Source organism: Neomonachus schauinslandi, chromosome X (assembly GCF_002201575.2).
Source record: "Neomonachus schauinslandi chromosome X, ASM220157v2, whole genome shotgun sequence".
Taxonomy (NCBI): domain Eukaryota; kingdom Metazoa; phylum Chordata; class Mammalia; order Carnivora; family Phocidae; genus Neomonachus; species Neomonachus schauinslandi.
In genome coordinates, this window is record NC_058419.1 from 3,306,301 (window position 1) to 3,332,184 (window position 25,884).

Sequence of the window (25,884 nt, forward strand, 5' to 3'; positions counted from 1 at the left end):
CTTTATTCACAGATGACATGCTACTAAAACTAATAAATGAGTTTAGCAATGTTTCAGATTACAAGGTCAATATACAAATTCAATCAATTTTATTTCCATATAGCATCAATGGTCAATTGGACATTGAAATAAAAAATTTACAATAGCATCTAAAAATAAGATACACTGAGAGAAAAATTTAACTAAATAGATGAAGGACCTATGCACTGAAAACTATAAAATTCAATTATTGTTAAGATGCCAATCTTCCCAAATTGGTCTACAGGTTTAGTACAAGCCCAATCAATATGCCATTAGTTTTTTTGTAGAAATTGGCAATATGATTTAAAAATTCAAATGAAAATACAAAAGACCAAAATAACTTTAGGAAAGAACAAAGTTGCAGGACAAACAGTGCTGGTTTTGACTTATTATAAAGCTACAATAATCAAAGTAATGTGGTTTTGGCATGAAGATAGATAAATAGATCAATGGAACATAATAGAGAATCCAGAAATAAACCCACACTATATAGACAACTGATTTTTGACAAAAGTGTAATTCATTGGAGCAAGTATAGTTTTAGCAACAAAGAACTCTGTTCATCCATACCTCCCATCACATGCAAACATTAACTCAAAGTGGATTATAGATGTAAATATAAAACCTAAAACTATACAACTTCTATATAAGCTTTAGGAGAAAACAGTTATGACCTTAGGTTAGGCGGAGGTTTTTTAGATATGACACCAAAGTACAAACCATACAAGAACTAATTGATAAATTGGGCTTTACCAAAGTTAAATAAAAAATTCTACTCTTTGGAAGGCACTGTTAAGGAAATTATAAGACAAGCAGCAGGCAGGGAAAGAACATTTGCAAAGCATATATATGATAAAGAATTTGTATCCAAATATATGAAGAATCCTCAAAATTCAGTAACAAGAAAACAAAGAACACAGTTTTTTAAACTGGGCAAAAGATTTGAACAGACACTTCACCAAAGAAGATACATGAATGGTTAATAAGCCCATAAAAAGATGCTCAGGATCACTGGTCACTGGGGAAATGCAAATTAAAACCAAAGTAACACATATATACATAGTTATTAAAAGGGCTAAAATCAGAAAGACTGACCACACCATGTGCTGGCAAGGGTGTGGAAAGTTAAAAACATACATCTAAAATATGACTTCACCATTTCACTCCTAGGTATTTATTGAAGAGAAATGAAAGCACACGGTCACACAAGGACTTGTACACAAATGTTCATAGCAGCTTTATGTGCAGATGCCCATCAACACATGTATGAATAAACAAACTACAGCATAGTCATACAATTAGCACACACTACTACTGAGCAATAAGAAGAATAAACTACTGAATCTCAAAATGATTATGCTGAGTGAAAGAAGTCAGACCAAAAATTGTACGTGTTGAATGATTGCATTTACATAATACTCTAGAAAATATAAAGTAACCTATAGTGACAGATAGCAGGTAGTGGTTACCTGGTCCCTGGGAGTGAAGAGAGGTAGCAATGAGGGTGCAAGGAAGGTTTGGGAGTGATGGGTAGATTCACTATCTTTATTTTGATCATGGTTTCCTGGATATACACATGCGTCAAAAATTATCAAATTGGAACTTTAAACGTGCAGTTTACTCTATGTCAATTACACCTCAAAAAACTATTAATAATATAATGAATATAATAATAATAAATGATCATCTTTAATCAAAATAGATGACTCCTTCTGAGCTGGGCCTTAGCCTTAGGGCTGTGGATCTACCATGGGATTTGTCATACGGGCCAAGCTAATAGTGATGATAAGGAAAAACAGATAAAATGACAAGGGTACTAGCTTTGGACCTAGACTGATGCTCTTCACTCCTTTTATGACTTCTCATATGCCAATGACTTCTCATATGCCAATGACTCACTTGGCAGCACCTAGTGCAGAACATTCAATGAAGGGTCAAGTTTTGAGGCATCATTTTAACTAGCACTCACTTCATAATAACACTGGGAAAATGAAGCTGCTTTTGTTTTAGTGTGTCATAATTTTGAGAATCTCACCAATTACCCTGACATACACAAATATCTGAAACAGAGAAATTTGACTTTTGAAATAGCTATAGTCATTTTTCACTAGTGCTAGATGCATCTTTCTAAAAATACTTCCTTCCTTGGGGCACCTGGGCGGCTCGGTAGGCTAAGCATCTGCCTTCAGCTCAGGTCATGATCTCGGGGGTCCTGGGGGATCGAGTCCTGCACTGGGCTCCCTGCTCAGCGGGGAGTCTGCTTATCCCTCTACCCTTTCCCTCTGCTCATGATCTCTTTCTCTCAAATAAATAAATAACATCTTAAAAAAATACTTCCTTCCTCTAAATCCTGCCTTAGTTCCCTACTACTCACAAGACCCAGTATTCATGATAAACCCAGGCTATGAAGCCAGAATTATTTCTTACTAATACTTCACACTTGATGTGCACTTTACAGTTTCTTAAGCTCTTCCTTATAATGATTGATTTATAATTCTCACAAAAGGACAGGAATTAGAATCCCATTTACCCTCTTCATACCCACTAGGATGGTTATAATAAAAAAAAAAAACTGGCAATAACAAATGTTGATGAGGATGTGGAGAATTGCAACCTTCATACATTGGGGGTGGGAACATAAAAAGTTGTTTCTCTTTGAAAAAGTTTGGAAGTTCTTCAAAAAGTTAAACATTGAGTTACCACATGATCCAGCAAGTCCACTCGTAGGTATATAATCAAAATGACTGCACAAAAGTTGTACATGAATGTTCATAGCAGCGTTATTCATAATAGCCAAAAATAGGAACAACCAAAATGCCCATCAATGGGCATGGGTTTCATTTTGGGTTGATGAAAACATCCTAAAATGGATTGTGATGATGATCTCAAAACTATGAATATATTATCAGTACCGAATTTTATACTTCAAAGGTGTGGATTCCTGCCTTCAGCTTTGTGAGCTATTCTGAAGCTCAAAATGTTCAGAGAGAACTTGGGTTAAATCTTCCTTTCCACCGTGGCTGTTTCTTCTTGGTCCTTTAGCCTACCTTGTCCTTGCTTATTCAAGGCACCACTGACTGAGCACTAGCTACATGCTCAGCACTGTATCAGGCACTCAACATATATGACTCCATACCTTCGCCCATAAGAAAGGGCTATTATTTTTCTTCCCTCGCTTCGAAGAAAAGAAACTGAGGCTCAGAGAACTTAAGAGACTGGGCCAAGATTACACAGTAATAAGAAGACCCTAGATTTGAGTCTAGGTCTGAGTCTGAGCTCATTGCCATTATCATTGCAATATGTCCTCATGTTTCCAATTCCCCCCACACATATATTGATCCTGCCCACTGGAATGCCTTTCCCTCTCTCACACGTATGCAGAGCATATGCACCCCTTCCCTAAGAACTGCTTCTGTTTCCCAGATTCCAATGGCATGTGGAGGCATTAGATAATTAGACGTTCTGATTTTTCTAAAAAATCAGCCCAATTCATTTTGACGTTCCAAGTCCTATCTTGAAAAGAACGGGAGAAAACCAAGTTTTGCTTGTATAGGATGCACTTCAGAAATGATAACTCTCAAAGCATACCGTTTCTTTGGAGAGGAAGGAAGCTTGCTGCCCCACTTTAAAGAAGTGCCCAGCTCTGCACCTGTTTAATAGTGGCCCTGTGGAAAGTCTGATGCAGGAAGACTGCAGTTTTTCTAAAGCTGTCAAGCAGATTCTAAGGTACAGTTTGGGCCACATTTCACTGGTGGAAGGGTGATGGTTTTCCTGAACCCTACTTGTAGAAGTTATCCCTCACTCCCTTGAATCTCCTTCCCTGACTCCCCAAATGACAGAGTATGTTTCCATGTGCTCACCCTTCTCCCCAACCAGACACAAGGTTTTCCAGGATGGAGCCTGTGCCTTGCTTAATTTAGTATCCTTTACTGTGGCTGACACAGTATGTCTTTATTACATGTGTGATTGCATACTGAAGTTTAGATCAAATAAAAGAGAAATCAGACCTTTCTCGGCTTGGGAGAAAAAAATTCTCATCACTTTATAAAAGGTCAATTTCACCATAGAAAGCTTCCCTTTTATCCTTTGAAGACATGAAAACACTGCCTAAACTTAGTTCTCCTGAGAAAGGTTGCAACAACAGTGCAAAAGGGAGACAAGGGTATTGGAATAAGGGAAGGAAATGAGGAACTTCACTCTGACCATCCCTACTCAAGGGATGACTGCTTTAGAATGAGAGGTGGGTGGCAGCAGAGAGTTGCTACATCCAGCTAAGGAATCTGTGTGTTATCTAGGGGAGCTGATGAGGCATTTTGCCCCTGACATCTGAAGGCCAGCATGAGAGGCAGACACAGGCCAGTGGGAAATTAGTGTGAGGGCTTTAGGGTGGGAGGGAGCTACTTAGCTTCAGAACAGGGTCAGGGTCAGACCAGAGCAAGGGAGGTCCTGAAAGAAAGGTGCTGAAATGCCAGGCAAGTTATGCCAATAAAGGCAGGTCCTGAAAGGTGAGGGCAAGACCAGCAGCCAAACCAATTAGCGGCTGCACAAACTGAGATCCTGACCTGAAGTTGCTTCAGTCTTCCTGAGTAGCAGATCGGGTCACAGTATTGGGGAACCAGTGTCTTCAACTGGGAGGAGAGGAAGACTGTTCTTCAGGCAGAACAGAAGAATTCAGCACTGTCACTGAGGCCCCGTCTCTTCACCGAGTTGTCTTCATTGTGTTCATTGTGCTCATTGAGCTGCTGTTATCCTTCTTTTACTGATGCTCAGACAGGTGAAAAAAACCTGTCCATGATCCACCCGAAGGTCTGTCTGACCACAAAGCCCAGCCACTTCATCAATAGAGGCTGCCTGAATGTTTGTCAGCATATGCTGGAGAGAAAATTCAGCTATCACATAGAAGGTTGTTGTAGATAACCTCCAGGGTAATCCAAACCAGAGAGTTTCTGAGTCTTTAAAAAGGCTGGGAGGGCGCCTGCGTGGCTCAGTTGGTTGGGCGACTGCCTTCGGCTCAGGTCATGATCCTGGAGTCCCAGGATCGAGTCCCGCATCGGGCTCCCTGCTCGGCGGGGAGTCTGCTTCTCCCTCTGACCCTCCCCCGTCTCATGCTCTCTCTCTCTATCTCATTCTCTCTCTCAAATAAATAAATAAAACCTTTAAAAAATAAAATAAAATAAAAAGGCTGGGAAGATCAGCTGATGGAGATACTCAAATGCCAAGGACTGAGAGAGGTAGAAATCAAAGTGATGAACATCAAGGAGTTACAGCAGCTCTTTTTTTTTTTTTAAAGATTTTATTTATTTATTTGAGAGAGAGAGACTGAGAGAGAGAGAGCATGAGAGGGGGGAGGGTAGGGAGGGTCAGAGGGAGAAGCAGACTCCCCGCCGAGCAGGGAGCCCGATGCGGGACTCGATCCAGGGACTCCAGGATCATGACCTGAGCCGAAGGCAGTCGCCCAACCAACTGAGCCACTCAGGCGCCCCGACAGCAGCTCTTGAACAGTGACCTACGTAACCTCTTCATTCCAAGTCCGGTGCCAAGAAATATTTATTGTGCATCTACTAAGTGCCAGGCACAGCTCTAGGCACTAAAGAACACAGCAGTGAACAGGGGAGACACAAACGGAGCTGGCATTCCTTAAAGAGTAAAACCACGTGTATGTTCATCTATTTATAAGGTCAGCTCTTCAGTGGGTAGGCTCTCTGAAAGTGTATTGTACAAGTGCTCTTGGGGTGTTTCTTTGAGACTTGCCATTTGGTAAGTGTGTTCCACTTTCCAGAATCTTACCCTTTGCTCATTACACCTGGGGTTCATAGAGCCTGCCTGCTTTCTAAGGCTGATATAGTGGCAGACCACTGAAAACACACAAGGTACCTGGTACCTTGCTAATGGTACGAGTATTTGTTTAATTCAATGAAAAAAGTAATAGCACAAATAGTGATATCACTTTGTATTCATGTTTTTCAACTCAAAAAAAGTTAAGATGATTTGGGCTTCAGACCATACCAAGACTTAGAGAAGAAAATTAATTTAATGTTTTTTTATTATTATTATTATTGAAGTGTAGTTAACACACACTGTTACATTAGTTTCAGGTGTCCGGCATAATGATTTGACAATACATTATGCTCTGCTCACCACAAGCGTAGCTACCATCTGTCATCATGCAATGGAAGTAATTTAATTTTTAAAGTAGGTTATAAAGTTCAATACAGAATAAAGCTTGAGTGAGGTTCTGACATATAAGTAGATAACATTTTGTTTTTTATTTCATAAAAAGAATAATTATTCATAATGATTCATAATAATTATGAATAATTTCATAAAAGAACAATAAGACCAATATTTCACTACACAATTTCAACTGTACTGACAAAAATAGCTATCACTGATTTCTGAAGTGGCTAGTGCAAATGAACTGTCAGCTTTCTGAGTGTGTGTGTCTCTATCAGACACTAACTTTCCTTATCATGAAAATCTCTTTTAAAATGGAGAAAGTGGAAAATATTCCTTTATTTTCTCTATCATTATTATATAATGCTCTTATACTTCTTCAAAGAACAGCATTGATTAAAAAAAAAAAAAAAGATAGTAGGAAGAATCTCAGCTAAAAGTCCAAACTGCAAAATGTAACTCCAAAGTAAATATTCATCATCACCGAAGTCAATATAAGTCTGGGAAATAAGGAAATTTCATTGCTTATTTTCGCAGTCAAAATTTCTACTACTGTCAGTCTAAACTTGAATACTTTGCAGAGCAGTAACCAGGTTAAAAAAATCATCTCACCTCCACCTCTCTTCTTGAAGCAGGTGGGAATGCTACTAAAATTCTGTAAATGTAATAATGTAAATGCTTAGGAAGAGTGATGGAGAAGTATGTCTTTGAACAGCAAGGCTAACTCATCAGACATGAGATTTCTGTTTCCATATGCCATATATACTGAGATTCCCAGCTGGATGGGACCTTGGACATCAAGCTAGCTGGCTCAACACCCTCAATCCCTCAAAAGGAAACTGTCTCTGGATATCCCATCAAGACATAGCAACAAAATTGGCCCTTCCAGTTGAACAAACTCCACTTTAATAAGGCCCCGTACATGAACTCAAAACATCTGGATACAAAATAGGTAATTTCCTTTGGCAGCTGGATGACTTGTTTATGGACCCAAACCAGGATCTTGTTCCTTATCCCAGTGACCAGGCCACTCTTGGCGGGTCCTGAAAGGTGAGAGACTTACATGAAAGAGTCATATGTTATGACAAGGCCCACAAATAGGCCTCTGTAGGCATCCATGACTGGGGTAATACACAGATGTTAGAGGCATGCATTAAACAGCAAATTCTAGGTGCAAATATAGATTGAGGAAGTTGAGCTAAGAGATGTTGCTTTAATACAACTCTTTCAATGATGTTTCTCCATAGTAACAAATGCAAGTGAGGAAACTGACAGAAGTTTGACATTTTCTTGTTTGACTTTAACATTGACTCATCACAATGATGATAAGGTTAATGCATCCAGAGAGATGAAACGCCAGAGACGTTTTTAAAAAAATTGACACCATGTCAGTCTCTTAAATTGTTAGCATTCTTAAAAACTATAGGGTGTGGTTGCAAATAAACTAAATAATGAACAGTAACATAAAACAGTGAAAGAACTGCAACTTAACTCTCTTTATTTCATTGCCCAGGGTTCATTGAAAGAAAAAAAAAACCATAATTCAATTCTCTCTAGATGTGGAAAACAAGGCCCAGAGAGGAGAAAAGACTTGCCCAAGTCAGTAGCAGAGATAAGACTGGAACCCAGACCTTCCTGCTGCACCTATAAGTTGGCGAGAAGCACCTTCTCTTATTAAGGGTGCATGAATTCTGGAGCATGGCTCATCAAAATTTATAGAGCCATCAATGTCTGCAATAAAATGCTCAGCTAGATTTCTTTTTTTATTTTTATTTTTTTGCTAGATTTCCTTTCTAATGAAAGTATTAAAAACACCATTTGAGAGAACATTGTTTATTTGCAATATCTCTTCCTGTTAAGCTTGATTTAGTGTTTAAGCAGAGAAATCTAATCTCATATAAATCTCAACAGTAAATAATTCAGGTTTCAAATCAGATAAGGTATGAATTTGACTTCCAGATTTGTGTTCCTTTCTCTAATTGACAATGCAGCCTTTTGCTGCCATTCACGCAGGGGATAGTATGTCTCGCCTATAATCAGATGAACTCTTTGAATTAAATACTGCTCAGTTAACTTCTGCTTTGAAGTTTGTTTTAAACAATCAGAATCCACAAGTTTCTTAAATTCAAGCAGACATTCACTTTTGTTTGTTGAAGTATTATTTTTTAATTTCTATGTGAAGGTAGAAGAAATCTACAGAGTTTTGAAGTCTTAATTATAACCAAGCTTTATATACTGAAATTCAAAACACTTAAAGACAGTATTAGATATTTGGACGTCATGTGGCATATACTCAAAATTTGTCTGATTTCCCATGCGCTAATACAGATAGCAGAATTTCAATCATTTGCTCATTCTGACTTCTGGTTTTCCACATCAGCAAACATTTTCTGATTGCCCATTCTGAGCGAGGAACTATGGTAGATGCAGAGATGAGATGTGGAGTAGGGGGTGGAGGAGGGAAGGGGTGGACAGGTACAGGGATAAATGAACCCTGTCTATCTTCCCATCACTTGCGGTCTAGAAGGAGTATTAAGACAGGGACGAATGCATCACTCAGGAGGGTCAGTGGAGGGAAGAAGTGTTCCAGGGCAGAGTTTCAGGAGGGCCTCTGAGAGGAGAGGGGATGGGAACTTGGCCTTGAAGAATGGGAGAATTTCAACAGGCATACCTGGGGGGCTAGGAGCAAGAGAGTATTCCAGGTGGAAAGAAAAGCAACAATGGCACAGAGGTGGGAAAGGGCAGATGAGACTGGGGATGGAATGGAAACAAACCCATAAACTTTGATTGACTGTGTTTGGTAGGGCCCATGTATGCAGCAAAACCATATGGCTGGCTAATTAGAGACACTCATTTCAATGCTCTCATGGCATTAAGATAAGCTACAGGCAGCTCACAGTCCAAGGCTAATTTTTGTAACTGTAATCCATCTAATGGCAATGGCTTGTGGACTACTGTCTGGCTAGGTCCCTCTGGAAGTTTCTATCAAAGCTAATAACGAGAACTGGGAGCTCCGAAGACCTAGGATAGATGTAAAGCCTTCCTCTGTGTCTGACAAAGTACCGTAATTCTTGTGTTTGCTTGGAACTTTGCAAAATCAAGACAGAGCAGAAAAGCAGAGGCCAAGGCAGCCTGTTTCTTTTTGATGGGCCCCATAACAGTTCTGATGGAGTCCACAAGCTGCAAGCCTCTAAAATAACATTGACAGAATGTGCGAAGATAGAATCTGGAAGTCTAAGGCTGGGAGCTGTAATTCTCTACAAAAATCTACAGATGCAAACTGGAGCAAACTATTTAGAAAAATTAAGAACTGTTCAGGTAAATTTGTACAATAGGCAAAATTTTAAAAATCCTTCCAGAAATTTCCATTTTCCATTTCCCAGTGGGGCACAGCTCAAAGCTGCCCTTTAATACATGTGGAGCACAGCTACAAACCCCAAAGCAACTATGGACTCTAAGAAACAAACTGAGGGTTCTAGAGGGGAGGGGGGTGGGGGGATGGGTGAGCATGGTGAAGGGTATTAAGGCGGGCACGTTCTGCATGGAGCCCTGGGTGTTATACGCAAACAATGAATCATGGAACACTACATCAAAAACTAATGATGTAATGTATGGTGACTAACATAACATAATAAAATAAAATTTAAAAAAATAAAGTGGGTTTCTTGAACCAAAAAAAAAAAAAAGAAGGAACAGACCAAAGAAACATTCATCCCACCTATACGGCCAAATGTTTGTGTGACTGCTTTAAGCTGCATGTTCTTTCCTCACTAAGATAATCAGAGTCTATGATGATCATACATGTGCATTTGACAGTAGTGGCCAAGATTGGTTACCACTTCAGGTACTAGCACTTGCAATCAAAATAAAGGGTACTTTATGACAGACTTAGGAGCAGAAACTTCATTCACAAAAGGTAATTGCTCTTCCCTACTACAAGCACTGCTTCATGTTCATTGATTCACTTATTTTAATTCAAATAATATATGGTCTAACCCAGCAACCTGAAGAATGGGCTATGTAATATTTTAACTCAAATTTATTGAAGTACAATTTATATACAGTACAATTCACCCTTTTTAGCGTATAGTTCTACGAGATTTGACAAACACATAGAGTTGTGTAACTATCACTACAATCAACATATAAAAAATTTCCAATACCCCTAAAAATTCTCTTGTGCCCCTCCATAGTCAATCCTTTCTGACATCTCCATTTCTTGACAACTATTTTTCTGTTCCTTTAGTTTTGCTTCTTGCAGAATGTTATATAAATGGAATCATATAGTACGTAGCCATTTGAGTCTGGCTTCTTTCACTTAGCATAATGCATTTAAGATTCGTCAATGTGGTTGTGTACATCAGTAGTTTATTCCTTTTTATTTCTATATAGTACTCCCTTGTACAGATGTACCACAATGTATTTATCCTTTCATCTGTTGAAGGCTATTTGAGTTGTTTCCAGTTTTGAAGGTTATGAATAAAATTTTTACATTCACACCCAGGGCTTTGTGTGAACATAAGATATCTCAAGCTCAACACGTCTAAAACTAAATTATTGATCTTTTTCTCCAACCTGCCCCTGATGACTTTCCCTTTCTCATTAGATGGCAATTCTATCCTTCCAGCTGGCAGTAATAAAGTAATAAAGTTGAATGGTAGCTATACTTGTGGTGAGTACAGCATAATGTATAAATTTGTCAAATCATTATGTTGTACACCTGAAATTAATGTAACATTGTGTGTCAACTATACTTCAATAAAAATATAAATTCATTCCTAAATGTATTTATATGTTAAATGCAATTCCAATAAATTTCCCAAGGTTCTTTTGTAGAATACAACAAGCTAATTCCAAAACTTATGCGAAAAAACAAAGGGCCAAAAGTAGCCAAGACATTCCAAACGAATGATCCAGATAGGAGGATAAACTGCCAGATACCAAGATTTATAGTAATCAACAGAAATAATGTGCTATAAATGCTGTGTGCTTATGATTCGCCTCTGATAATAATTAAGGAATAATTAAGGAATTGTATGATAAGAAATTTGCAACCTGATGTTACACTGATGCCTAAAATAATTTTATGTTTCTTTCACATCTTCCTAATAAAAATAATTCAAGGGAAAAACTACAGTAATTAAGACCATGTAGTTTTAGTGCAAGGGTAGACAAACAGTTTATTGGAATAGAATGGAGTCCAGAAATAAATGCACACATACACAGTATCTTGATTGATGACAGAGAAGTAATTACAGATTATTGAAAAGGATGGACTATATAATACAAACGATTCTGGGAGAATAGTTTATCTAAAAAAGAAGAAAAGAAAGAAATCCCTATTTTGCACCATATGAAAATGACTTGTACTTGTACTGAAGATTGTACTTGGACTTAAATGTAAATGTGAAACTCTAAGATGTTTCGAAGACCACACAAGGGTACAACTTTATGACCTCAGATTAGAGAAGCAAGCGAAAACCAATAAGGAAAATGATGAACTCAGCTACAATAAAATTAAGAACTTCTTTTCATTAAAAAACCCTAAGGAAATTTACAAAGACAAGCCACGTGTTGGAATGAAATATTTAAGTACATAAAGCTAATAAAAAATTAATATCTACAATATATAAAAATTTTTCTAAAAATCAATAAGAAATTATAACCTAACTTAAAAACTGAACAAAAGACACATTTTGAAGGAAATGAACTGTACAGGGTCCATAAACTTATAAACATATGCTTAAGATCATTTTAATAAAGAAAATGTAAATTAAAACTAAAATGAGATATATTTCATACTTACCAAATTGACAAAGGCAAAAAAGTTAGAGAATATTCGTTGACAACAGGAACTTGCATCTACAACTAGTACTAATGTAACAACTACTTTGGAAATGTTGGGTATTACCTGCTGAAATTGGCATGTCCTTACCCTATAACCTAGCAATTACACTATAACCTAGCAATCATATTCCTTGGTTTGGAGAAACTCTTTTATAAGTGCATCTAGAGGCATGTAAAATATAGTCATTTTAGTATTGTTTGAAATGTGCGAAAACTTGAAAGAATTACCCAAGTATCGGGCGCCTGGGTGGCTCAGTCGTTAAGCGTCTGCCTTCCGCTCAGGTCATGATCCCAGGTTCCTGGGATCGAGTCCCACATCGGGTTCCCTCCTCGGCGGGAAGCCTGCTCTCCCTCTCCCACTCCTGTTGCTTGTGTTCCTGCTCTCGCTATCTCTGTCTCTGTCAAATAAATAAATAAAATCTTAAAAAAAAAAAAGAATTACCCAAGTATCTATTAATAGTAGGATACATTGTGGTATATTCATACAATGGGATACTATGCAGCAGTAAAAATGAATAAATTATAGTTACATGCATCTTACAAAGCTGAATCTCAGGAACATAATAAGTGAAAGAAGCAAGTCACAAGAGAAAATGTGGAGAAAATGTGATATGATTCCATTTATGTAACAGGCAACACCAAACAATATACAGTAGGGATACATGAACAGTAAAATTATAATAAAAAGCAGGTGAATGTTTAACATGAAGGACAGTGTTTGCCTGAAGTCTTTGGGGAATGAAGAATGATGTGATCAGGTAGAGGTTTACAAGAGGCTTCCAAGGTACTAGTTAGGTGTTAATTTTATAATTTTTAAACTGTACATGAACAATTTATATATTCTTCTGTATGTATTATGTACTTCATAAAATTTTTAAGGGTAAAGCGTTAAGAATAAGCAAAATACTTTGAAGAATAAAAACGAAGTGAGGGAACTCAGACTTAATGGAACAAAATAGAGAACCTGGGGAAAATGATAAAACTACATTTTTACCCAATATCGTGCCAAAAATCTTTGTCAATTTTCAGGTAGATTAAAGAAGTAAGTATGAAAATAAAATCTTTAAAATCCTTAGAAGAAAATTTTAAAAATCATTTTTATAACTTCTGGGCAGGGAAGAATTAAATAAGTAAGATTTAAAAAGTATAACTTATAAAAAAAGATTGATAATTTTCATTACATTAAAATTTAAAATTTCTGAGCATCAAAAGTCATTGGGAAAAAATAATGTAAGGCAATATCATGGAAGAGCTATTTGGAACACTTATTCCTAACAAAGGCGTAGAATATGTAAGGGACATATTAAAAATTCTTATTAATCAATACTGAAAAAACAAATACATTAAAAAATGTGCAAAAAATAGAAACAGGGAATTCATGGAAGAGGGAGCCTTAATTAACTCACGAAAATACGTTCAACCTCACTAGTAATCAGGGAAATGCAAATTTAAAACATCCCTTAGATTGGTAAAATTTTTAAAGTCTGATAACACCAAATTTTGATTCAGATGTGAGAAACTGGAAGTCCCAAACACTGTTGCCGATTGTAGAAACGGTTATGACCACTTTGGATTGCAATTTGGAAATATTGAGTAAGGTTAAAAACGTGCATACTCTATGATCCAGACACTACCCCGTTAGATATATACTCTAGATTCTGGTTCTCCAGATTGCTGGGGGTTCCTGAGAGCCTTTAAGGGGGGTCTACTAGATCAACTATTTTCATAATAACACTAACACATTGTTTTGGGGGGGATTTTTTGTTGTTTTGTTTTGAAAATTTTTATTTATTTATTTGAGAGAGAGAGAATGAGAGAGAGCATGAGAGGGGGGAGGGTCAGAGGGAGAAGCAGACTCCCTGCTGAGCAGGGAGCCCCATGCAGGACTCTATCCCGGGACTCCAGGATCATGACCTGAGCTGAAGGCAGTCACTTAACCAACTGAGCCACCCAGGCACCCCACATTATTTGTTTTTATCTCATGAGCATACAGTGGAGTTTTTAAGAGGCTACATGACATATCATATGACAACAGATTGAATGAAGAAATAGGTAGGAAAATCTAGATGTTAAAGAGATTTGCAAAGATATAAAACAACGGCAATCTTATAAAGTTTCTTTTGTTTTGGGAAACAACAGGTTTTCTTTTTCATAAAAATGTTATTTCTAAATGAACAAAGAATTATTTAAATTTTCTTAGCTTTAATTTCCATTTCTGTTAAAGAGCATTAGCTATAACCTACATAAACAAAAGTTCTTTGGGGTCTTCAATAATCCATGAGTCTCCAACTGGACTCATTTACCAAATATTTGCTAAGTACTTTCTTGGTGCCAGGCTCTGGACTGGGTTCTTTATGGCACAGAGGGACACAACACACCCCAGCTCCATCTTCCCTGTGACTCTAGCTGTATCTGGTTGATTCCTCCATAGACAGGTGACCCCACTGAAGCCTCAAGCTATTTTGTCTATAGCACTGAAAGCCTCAGCTACTTTCCTCCCACCCCTGAAATGTTGCAATTTCCTAATTGTTCCACCATCATGTTACCAGTGTAGTCATCTACCAACCTCAGGGCCCAGAGCCTTGGAAGATTCCAGTTAGTTCCAGTGGCATCTGTGCTCCTAGTTTCAGTCATGTAAGTTGCCAGGTCATGGGGAAAAAAAATGGAAACAGACCACATCTGTGCCCATATTTAATTGCCAGCTGAGTTCAACTAGTTACCACCACAGAATCTTTGATTTGAATGTTGTTCCCTCTTAGCCATATTACCCACTCATTCTGGGATCTTAAATGTGACCCCAGAGAGCTATTGTTATTAAGATTATGGTACTCTTGGGACATCTGGGTGGTTCAGTCGGTTAAGCATCTGCCTTCGGCTCAGGTCATGATCCCAGGGTCCTGAAATTGAGTCCTGCATCAGGCTCCTCAGCTCAGCTTGCTTCTCCCTCTGCCTGCCGCTCCCCCTGCTTAAGCTCTCTCTCCCTCTGACAAATAAATAAATAAGATCTTTTAAAAAGAAGATTATGGTACTCTTCATAAATACCAATATAATACCACCGTTCAACTCATCTCAGCACGTGGGCATTATTGGCCACTGACAGGACTGCCTAATGCACTCAGAGATTTCTTTCATTCCACAAATTTTTGGCTCTCCACCTTTTTTTGAAGGTCACCTGTGTGCCAGAGCCTGGGAGATCTACTCTATCCAAATATGTGTCAAATACATCAGTGTCGTTTTCTTCACCAAATCCTTGTAACAGCTCTGACAGTTAATGATATCATCTTTATACAGACCCAGAACATACATGCATTTCAGTGCTAATGCTAATGCTTCTTGGTTGCTGGTGCCATTTGAAAAATGGAGTACGGTTGTAATAATGTCAAGAGGGACCAGCTCTCATGGACTTTGTGGACTGTCCATTTATGTAGTGGGATATCTCTCCATGGGTTCTCTATCTATCCATCATCTATCTATAAAGTATCTACTTTTATCTATCAGTGTGTTTTGATATACATACATAGATGTATCTCTCTCTCTCTCTCTCTCTCTCTATATATATATATATATATATATATATTCATATGTGTGTTGTTCCCTCATTTGATATTCCCAAGAATGGTTATTATACCCATCTTATAGATAAGGGAGGGCTCAGAGGCAAAAACTTTTGGTTAAGTCACTTGTCCAAAGCCATAGAGCTCCTAAGTGGTGGACCATGGCTTCTTGCTCAGTCTTATATGACTTCCATGAGATTCCTTGACACAGTTCCCCAACCCCATCCTATAGCCTTCTCTGACTCCTTAGTAACCATCTCCCTTGCATGGCCCTAATCCAAAGAAGCCCAGAGTAAAAAATTAACAGAGTGGATAGCTTCCTCAGAGCCTACCCAAATTTGCCATGGGTCCTACTCCCAAGCTTTCAAGATTCACGGGAAAAATCTGCTCCCTCTACCATGACAGCTCTTCTGAAATGGCCCCTGTAGATTGTTTCTGCCATTAACTAGCTGTGTTACCTTGACTGTTACTCCCTTCTGAGCCTTGGTTTCCTTGCCTGTTGATTGAAAAAAAAAAATGGATTAATGATCTAAGTTACTTTCTAGCTCTGAGATTCTATAATTCTAAGATATAAAAGAAGTCAGGTCTTCTTAGTAAAAACCAAACTACTCTGATATGAATTTCCAAGACTAGAGAGCACACTTGTGGATTAGCCGATCTGTAGAAGGCACAGATATTTGACAGAACATAACCTCTTGAAAAGCTAAAAACCAAAGCAGCCCAATCCCACACCATTTGAGCAAAGTTGCAACACAGCAAAGCTGTGTTGCACCCCTCTCCAACCTGACTCATGAATGTCAGTTGCCAAGTGGCTTCACATGATCCCTTATAGGCCAAGTACCTGCTAGTGTGAGGGAATAAAAGAAGTATTGACCTGGAAAGTAAACAATCTAAGTTCAGGTCTCAGCCCAACCACTGTTTAAGGCTGTTTCACAACCCTGAGCTTCAGCTTCCACATCAATAAAGTGGGATAATAATTCCTGCCTTGTGTGGCCTTTACTGGATTGTTGTGCAGTGTTTTAGTGGCTGTCAAAATGCCTTAAAAACTGTAATGCAGTCAATGTGAATTTAACTTAATGAGTTCCTTGAGAACAAGAACTAAGATATCACCAGGCCCAAGGATTCACAGAATTCAGTATGACCAGCTAGACAGGGAGGTACCAGTCACACATCAAATTTCCCCTATAAGTGTTTTTGATAAAAGCCAAACAATGGAATCTTCCTAAAAGAATGCAAAGATAAGAGCTAATAACTGAGGCCAACATTTGATTTAAGAGTAGGATTCAGTTTGATCACGATCACAAATGATGCACTTACCTTGTGTGCGCAGGACCAGAGGAGAGTGCCTATAAGCCCAGCCAATCTGGATGGCTCCTGGAAGGGCCAGGTCTTTCTGTTGTTGACCGCTCAATGGCAAGCAGTGGTGACATGCTTTGTGGGCAGAAAATACCTATCTCCCATGGAGAGGAGGATGGCACTATCCAGCCTGGTCATCTTCCTTCTGAGACAGGTTCCTTCATTTCTTGTCCAGAGTGGTCTTTGCAGAAACCCCAGGGGAACAGGCTGTTACTCCTGGGCTCAAACAGCTGGGTGATTCTTAAAATGTCTCAGTCTAAAAGCCTAAGGAACTACAAAGAATAGAATTGGCTAGTTGACAAGATCCTCTTTGTTGTATGACTCATTCCCTTCACCAGGAGAATCACAAGTAAATTGCCACAGAAAGAATCCTTTTTGTGGATATTCCTCTGGTGTAGGCAGCCAAAGTCAACCAGAAATGAAGTACTCTAAGGGACTTTGAGAGCCTCGACAGCCAGTTGGACAGGTGGGTGGGCAGTGGGGCAGGTGGGCTGGCAGGCAAGGGCTCTAGCTTGGTGCCCAAGGACCTGTTGGGAGTGGGAAGAACAGTGACCAGAGGGAGCTAGTTGGCTAGGAGGGAAGAAGACCGAACTCAATCATTTGCTCACAAGCAGACTGGAATCCAGTCTAGATATTTGCAGTTGTTGAAAATCTTCAGATGTTTTGAAGAGCAAAAGGAGTATTAGGTGTCAAGCTTCTATTCTTTATTTTGTCCTGAGAGTTAGAAGAAGTAGGACTTCAGTCTGCTGAGCCTGCACCAAGGGTGAGCCTGCTCAGTGGACCTCTTCCCAATGACATTGACTACTCAAACTCCACATTTTTCCATTTTCCAAGCTCTAGCCAAAAAAAAAAAAAAAAAAAAAAAATTCTCAAGCTCCTCAAGATATCAGCAAGAAGCTGGTCTAGTTGCCCAATAAAGAGCCACTCCTGAGAACCACACTGCTCCATGCCCAAATCAGATCCAAGTCTTCAGGATGACAGTGGCCTTTGCATTTTGTTGTTATTGTTGTTGTTTGGGCCTTGGTTGCCTCATGGTAAAGCTGAGTACAGAGTACCTAAGGATTGTCTACAGTGCTTCCTGGATCATCACTGCCAATAATCTCATGACAGTTCCTCAAAATTAAATGTCTCTAACTAAATTCATTACCTACACTTCCACACTTACCCACTTCCACATCTGCTTCTATCTCAGTGACTGCTGGTGTTCCTACAACCTCAAGTTAGAAACCTGGGAAGCAGCCTAGATTTCACCACTGATGTTAAGCTTGCTCACCTTGTGCTAAGGCCAGTGCTGTGTAGTTTATGTATATTTTGATTACCTAATCCTGTTGATCTTATCTTCTTGATATCACATGAAACTTGTCACTACTAAGTTCAGCCTCGCACCATCTCTTGTCTGAACACTTGCTGTGACTTCATTCGTTCATTTATTCAACCAATATTTATTGAAGTTTTACCATGTGCTAGTCACTGTGCCGAGGATTCAATAATAAGCAAAATATATCAAGTCCCTCCTCCCATGGAGCTTACATTCTAGAAGAGACAAGGGTTAAGCCAGTTGTTCAATCCATTCTCACACTACAGCCAGCTTGCTCTTTCTAAAACACAGATCTAACCTTTTAGGTCAGTACCATGCAACCTTCAGGATAAGGTCCAAACTTGTTAACTTGGCTTCAAGGCTTCACAGGCCTTTCCCAATTTTCTTTTTCAAAGTCAAATTCCAGTTCCCCTCCCTAAGACAGATGGGGACACACATATACACACTTACGTCCCTTCTTTCTGCTTCCAACATCAGCCAGACTTGACTGAAACCATGCTCTCCTAACAGCTCATGCACAACCACACCTGCATGGCTTCAGAGTTTCTCTCTGAAAACTAGTCCTTGGGGGCTCTCCCCATCCCAAAAGCTGGTGTCCCATGAAACCAGATTGCCCATAATGGGGCTGAATGTTGGAAGAAAGCCTTGGCACCCCTACTTCGTCTGTCTGTAATGGCTTCCCCCCTGAACCTGGCTAACTCCTACTTATCCTTCAGATCCCAGCTTGGATGGTTCTTTCTCATGCAGGCCTTCAAGGTACCCCCTTCCTGAATTTCCCCTGCAGCTCCCTACTGGATGAGGTACCCATCCTTTGTGTCCCTCCTGGTCCCACTGTCATTGTTTACTGTTTTTCTCCCCCCGGAAGGCTGAGGTCTCATCAGCTTTAGTCACCACTCTATCTCCAGCGTCTGCCACAACACTGACACTGAATGAATGAACTGTTGAATGGACAAGTAAATGAATGAATGAACCTTTGAAAAAAGAAAGAAATGAAATAAGTCCTAACTGAATGGATTGATATACCATGTCCATGGTTTGAAAGACAATACTGTTAAGACGTCAAATCTCCCCAAACTGATCTATAGATTCAAAGCAATCACAGTAAGAATCCCAGAAAACATTTTAGTACATATAGTAGATGTCAAAAAACAAATTTTAAAGTTTATATAGATAGATAAAGGAACTAGAAGACCCAAAAATTTTTAGAGAAAAATAACAGTCATAAGACTGACATTATTTGACTTCAAGGGCCCATAGAACACACACACACACATTATAATCATATAGAATATATTTTGTGACCAAAATGAAATCAAACTAGATGTTAATAACAGAAAGATAATAAGGAACTCTATGAACACATATAAGCTAACTAACACACTTCTAAATAATGCATGGCTCAAAGAGGAAGTTTCAGGGAAATAAAAAAAATACATTGAACTGAATGAAAATGAAAATACAACATACCAAAATGTGTGGGACACAGCTGAAGCAGTGCCAAGAGTGAAATTTATGGCACTAAATGCATAAAAAAGGAAAAGTCTCAAATAAATAATCTAAGCTCACACCTTAAGAACCTAGAAATAGAAGAGCAAAATAAGCCCCGAACAAGCAGAAGGAAGGAAATAATAAAGATAAGAGCAGAAATTGACAAAATTGAAAACAGAAAAAAAATTTTAACCAATGAAAGAAGGAACTGGTTCTTTAAAGATCAATAAAATTGACAAACTTCTAGCAAGACTGACAAAAAAATATATATAGACACAAAACACAAATGACCAATATCAGGAATGAAACCGGGGATATCATAACAGACCCAGGAGACATCAAAATGATAATAAGGTCATACAGATAACTCTATACACATACATTTGGTAACTTAGACCCAAATGGACCAGTTCTTTGAAAAACATTAAAAAAACTGTAACTCATTCAATATGGAACATATAATTTGAATAATCCTATAACTATCAAATAAATCCATAATTTAAAATCTCCCAAGAAAGAAATGTCCAGGCCCATATAGCTTTCCTAGAAAATCTTACCAAACATTTAAGGGAGAATTAACATAAATTCTACACAATCTCTTCCAGTAAATAGAAGAGGATAAACACTTTGTGATTAGCTTTATGAAGTTGGTGTTACCATGATACCAACATCAAACAAAAACATTATAAGGAAAGAAAACTACAGACCAATATCCTTCATGAGCAAACACAAAAGTCCTTTACAAAATAATAGCAGATTGAATCCAAAAAATATATTAAAAGAATAATACAGTATAGCTAAGTGGGAAGACAGTGAACCTATAAAGGAGACATGGAAGAAGAGAGAGATAGGAAAAACAAAGAAGAACACCATGTCTTATAGGCCAAGGTTAAAACCCTCAGGTGAGGCGGTATTAGTCAAGTTCATTAACTGTTGTAGAGAAGCCAAGCAAGATGAGAAAAGAAATATTGCTTAGTGGCAAAGATGTCACTGATGACTTTGGTAAGAGCAGTAGAGGAGAGGTGTTGGAGACAGAAGCCAGATTACAGTGGGAGGGGAGTGAGAGAGAGGTGAGGAAGTTAGGACATTGTGTATAGGCAACTCCTTCCATAAGGATGGCTGTGAGAGTAGGAGAGAGAGAGTTTGTTAGCTTGAGAAACAGCTAATATAGGATACGGGGAAAGATTTCTAACACAGGAAGATTTTTGGATACATTTAATTGCTGGGATAGAAGAGACAGCCCAGAAGATGTCATTCCCATAGATGACAGGGAGTAATTGATGAAGAGACAGATCCCCAAGAAGGAGAAAGAGATGGATCCACTGCACGAGGTGAGAGGCTGGCCTTCGCCTAGGAAAGGAACCTTATTCCCCTACCATAAGAAAGAACAATATAGATTTGAGTCCTGGACTCTCTTGTGACTTTGGGCAAGACATAGCACTTCTTTAAACTTCAGCTTCTCCACCTGTAAAGTGCTACTAAATAGATCTAACTTCTGTTTTTCTTTCCTCTCAAAATGCTACCTTCAGTCCTACTGGATTAAGATCCTATCTCACATACGAAGCCCACCTGAACTCTGTCCTTTGACATCAATTGATGTGATGTGGTGGTTAAAGAGCCACCAACAGGATGACCTTGGACAAGCTACTTAACCTCTCAAAGCTGTAGTTTCCACATTTGTAAAGTGGGCATGATATTACCTCTTACCTCACAAGGTCACTTGAGGATTAAAGGGAGTATGACACGTAAAGTGCTTAGCATAGCAGCTGACTTTAAGTGTTTAATAAATTGCAAGTATAGCCTACAGGGGAGAAAATAACTTGAGAGCAAGATATGCATTTTGCTCATCTCAGTATATCACACAAGACTTGTTACGGAGTTGGCACTCAGAAGATATTGCTAAATTGAACTGCATTTCATAGAGCTGAAAGACATTGAGACAGGTAGGGATTGTCTTAGGTCACATAGTAGGTTAGAGGCACAGCTGGGATTAGATGCCAGGTCCACTGTATCCCAGTCCAGGGAGGGCTCTTTCTAGTACATTATACAGTGGAAGGTGGCATGAACACATGTTTCTAAGAATACAACTATTGTATAGGGCAACAAACTATTTATAAGTAAAGGCCCACCTAGTAGATGGAATAGAAAAAGACCTTTAGTTGCATTTGCCAGCAGAACCTCATAGCCAGGTCACTCCCACCTGCTATTATGATGTAGTAGCTTTGAAGCTTCCCCTCTTGGTTCTGATTCATCTCACAATTCTCTTATGGCTTCAGGCTAATTTAATTGTTAGAATTAGCCCTTTGAAGAGTTGAGACTCACAATGATCAAGTTAAATTTATATGGCATGATCAGTGTTTAATTTGATATTGTTGTAAAATCCTTGTTAATTATAATGTTGGTATCATTACAAAATGATGATTCACTTTTTATGTATCTCAGAGGAAATTAAGGCAAGGCATATTGGGACCTGGTGCCAGCTAAAACCCTGAAAAGGTTAAAAACCCAAGGAAATCCACACCAATACGCTCAACTGACTTTTGACAACTGTGCAAAATAAATCCAGTGGAGGGAGGATGGCCTTTTCAACGAATGGTGTTGGAGCAATTGGACATTCATAGGCCAAAAAAGGTGAACATAGACCAAAGCCTCACACCTTATACAAAAATGAACTCAAAATGGATCAGGGATTTAAATGTAAAACATAAAACTATAAAGGTTTTAGGGGGGAAAAAGGACAAAATCTTTGTGATTCAGGACTAGGCAAAGAGTTCCTAGGCTTGACACCAGAAGGATGATCTGTAAAAGGAAAAATGAATAAATTGGACCTGGCAAAAATGTAAAATTTTTGCTCTTCAAAAGTCCACGTGGAGAATGAAAAGACTAGCTGCAGACTGGAAGAAAATATTTGCAAAGCACATATCTGACAAAGGACTTGTATGTAGCATATATGACATGCTCTCAAATTTCAACAGTAAAAAATAACAAGCCAATTAGAAAATGGGCAAGAGATGTGAAGATATATTTCACCAAAGAGGGTATGCAGATTGCAAAAAGCACATGAAAAGATGCTCAACATCATTAGCCATCAAGGAATGCAAATTATAACCACAATGAGATATCACTACACATTTATCCAAATCACTAGAATAAAAATAGTGACACCATCAAACACTTGGGAGGATGTAGAGAAACTGGATCACCCACACTTTGCTGGCAGGAATGTACAATAATACAGCCACTCCGGAAAACCGTTTGGTAGTTTCTTATAAAACTAAACATGCAACTTCCATACACCCCAGCAACTGCACTCTTGCACATTTATTCCAGAGACTTTAAAACTTGTGTTCATACAACACCCCATGCATGAATGTTTATAAAAGCTTTATTTGTAATAGTCCCAAACTGGAAACAACTGAAATGTCCTTCAGTGTGTGAATAAATAAACTGAGGTTAGCAGTCATAATGTGGGATTCCACTGACCAACAACCAGGAATGAACTAATGATACACAGGACAGGCTGCATACTGTATGATTCCATTTATGTAACATTCTTGAAATGACAATATTACAGAGATGAAGAGCAGATTAGGGGTTGCCAGGGGTTAGAGATGGGACCACATTTCTCCAGGCCAGACCTCTCCTGTGAATACCAGATTTTCCCTTCAGTGATTTGCTGGCTTTGCTTCTGTTTTTATGAACTTTTGATACCTGAAGTGGTACTTAGTAAAAATTTATTGTGCACACACGAAAAAGACAGTTTGCAAACCAGGAGCACTCAAAACAAAACATGGAATGAGGATCCGGGGCATATTGTTCTAAAGCAGCTTATATAGTGAGAACACCACTAAATCACTGGAGAGCTGGTGAGGCTAGAAAAGGTAGAGATTTAGAAGATTGAGTTAAAAGATTAGGCTACTGATATGGGGACTGAAGGGAAAGTCATGGAGGACGGGAACTGAAGGAGGAGTTGCAGTTTTGGCCAATCAATGGGTGCCACTCCCTGAGATGGCAGGTAGTGAAGAGGAAGCAAATTTCGGTGGAATAAGATGATGGTGGTTTTCACTTTTTCACTTGCCTGTACAGGATGAGTTTGAGGAGTCTGGGGGACAACTGAGTGGAGGTGTCCAAGAGGCATGTGGATCTAAAATTTGGCATTCACAGGAGAGGTCTGGCCTGGAGAAATGTGTTTGGCAATGGGTGTGGAGAAGATGGCCTAGGATAGAGTGTAAAGAGAGAAGAGGAGTGACCTGTTGAGGACATAACAACTTAGGAAACACAGAATTGGGTAATTTCTTGTTCAGTGTTCATCTTGCTGCTTCCCTGTAACAGTTCTTTGAAATAAAAAAAAATAAAAAAAAAAAAGCAAAAACCTTTATGAAAAAAATGCCAGGATCTCAGTAGAAAATCAATGCATTTGATTTAATTTCCAGTACAACATCTTTGCTACCACAGCTGCTATACGTTTTGCACAAATTCAGAGAAATTAAACCAAAAAGGATTTGTTGAGGAAGACAGTGTACTTTGATGAAATGAAGTTTGTTCCCCTAAACCACTTTGAACAGCCCTTCATCTCATTTTTCAGGATCAATCTTTTTAGACAAAAACCTATTTTGGTCAAGTCTTTAGACACTGGATTAGACAAGGCTCCTTAACTGATGGGGCTGGAGAGAATAATCAGACAGCAATTTCCTTGGTCCTAGTGGAAAAATCGTGATGAGCTGAGTAGAGGCACTTTGACCAACTACATACGCAGCATAAATCTATGTCTAAGCTGCTGATGACAGTACGTATTTCCCATAATAGGTCCTCTAACTATATGAGATAATGAACTGAGAGGAGGTGAGAGGCTGTTGATGGACTTACAGAAACCTTAGCGATGGCAAAGTGATACTGATTAGAGAGCGTTGAGAGGCCATATGACTAAGCCTAGTACCTCAGCACTGAAGTTTACTTTCCTTTTAAGTGACAAGAATGCATTAAGAGGGGCTGTGTAAATCAGAAAAGTTTCCCTCTCCCAGGTAGGCTCTGGTGATGAGTCCTTGAGGCAAGGACACTTGATGCAGTCCCTGTTCCAGGAAAGGTACTTAAAGCCTTCTGATAAAGAAACCCTTCATCACCAGCCTTCTCTCTCCTTCCACTTCCAGAACCTGCCTGTTAGGAAGAGACAGGAGTGACCACTGAGACAGTGGCTCTCTCCCTGGAGCCTCTGACACCTGCTCTGGGAAGTGAGGTGAAAGGAATTCTCGGGGGGACCTAAGTAACTAGGAATGGCCATATGTCACACTGTCAGCTGCCAGTGAAGGAAATCTGGGGAAAATCTGCTTTACCCGCTGTATTAATTTTCTAGAGCTGTTATAAAAATTAAAAAGTACCAACAAACTAGATGGTTTCAATAGCAGATTTTTTTTTTTTTTTTTTTGGTCTCAGTCTGGAGGCTAAAAGCCCCAGATCCAGATGTCAGCAGGGTTGGTTCCTTCTGAGGGCTGTGAGGGAAGGATATATTCCAGGCTTCTCGCCATGGCTTGCAGACGGCCATCTTCTCTCCGTGTCTTCACATGGTGCTGCTCTCCCTGTATGCATGTCTGTGTCTGTGTCCAATTTTTCCCTTTTATTAGATTAGGGCCCACACTAATGATTTCATTTTAACTTGATTACCTCTATAAAAACACTATCTCCAAATAAAGTCACATTCTGAGGTTTGGATTTCAACATATCATTTTTTTGGTGGGGGAGGGGACAGAGGCAGACACAATTCAACCTGTAGCACCTGTCAAACATGTAATCTGGCCCAGGGAAAGCACCGTTCCTACATTGTGGGACCTACTGCTGGTAAGAGACTTGGAGGCTTAGACCAGTACATTGACAGGGCTACAGGGGCCCCAAGAGACCATGCAGTCCCATAAGGGACTGGTCCAAATTCACAGGTCAGTGGTTCAGTTAAGGCCACAACCCAGTTCTCAGGAAGAGCCAGAAGCCTAAGGCAGAAGCCATGGGGAAGATAGCATAAGGAGTATCCTCTCCCAAGGATTAACCCACAGAGCAAGAGCCCCTCCCCAAGGGCTTCCTCTGATGGTGAGTGAGTGGTACTCCTGGCCACATTTCTCCTCCTCTTGTTGTCTGTCC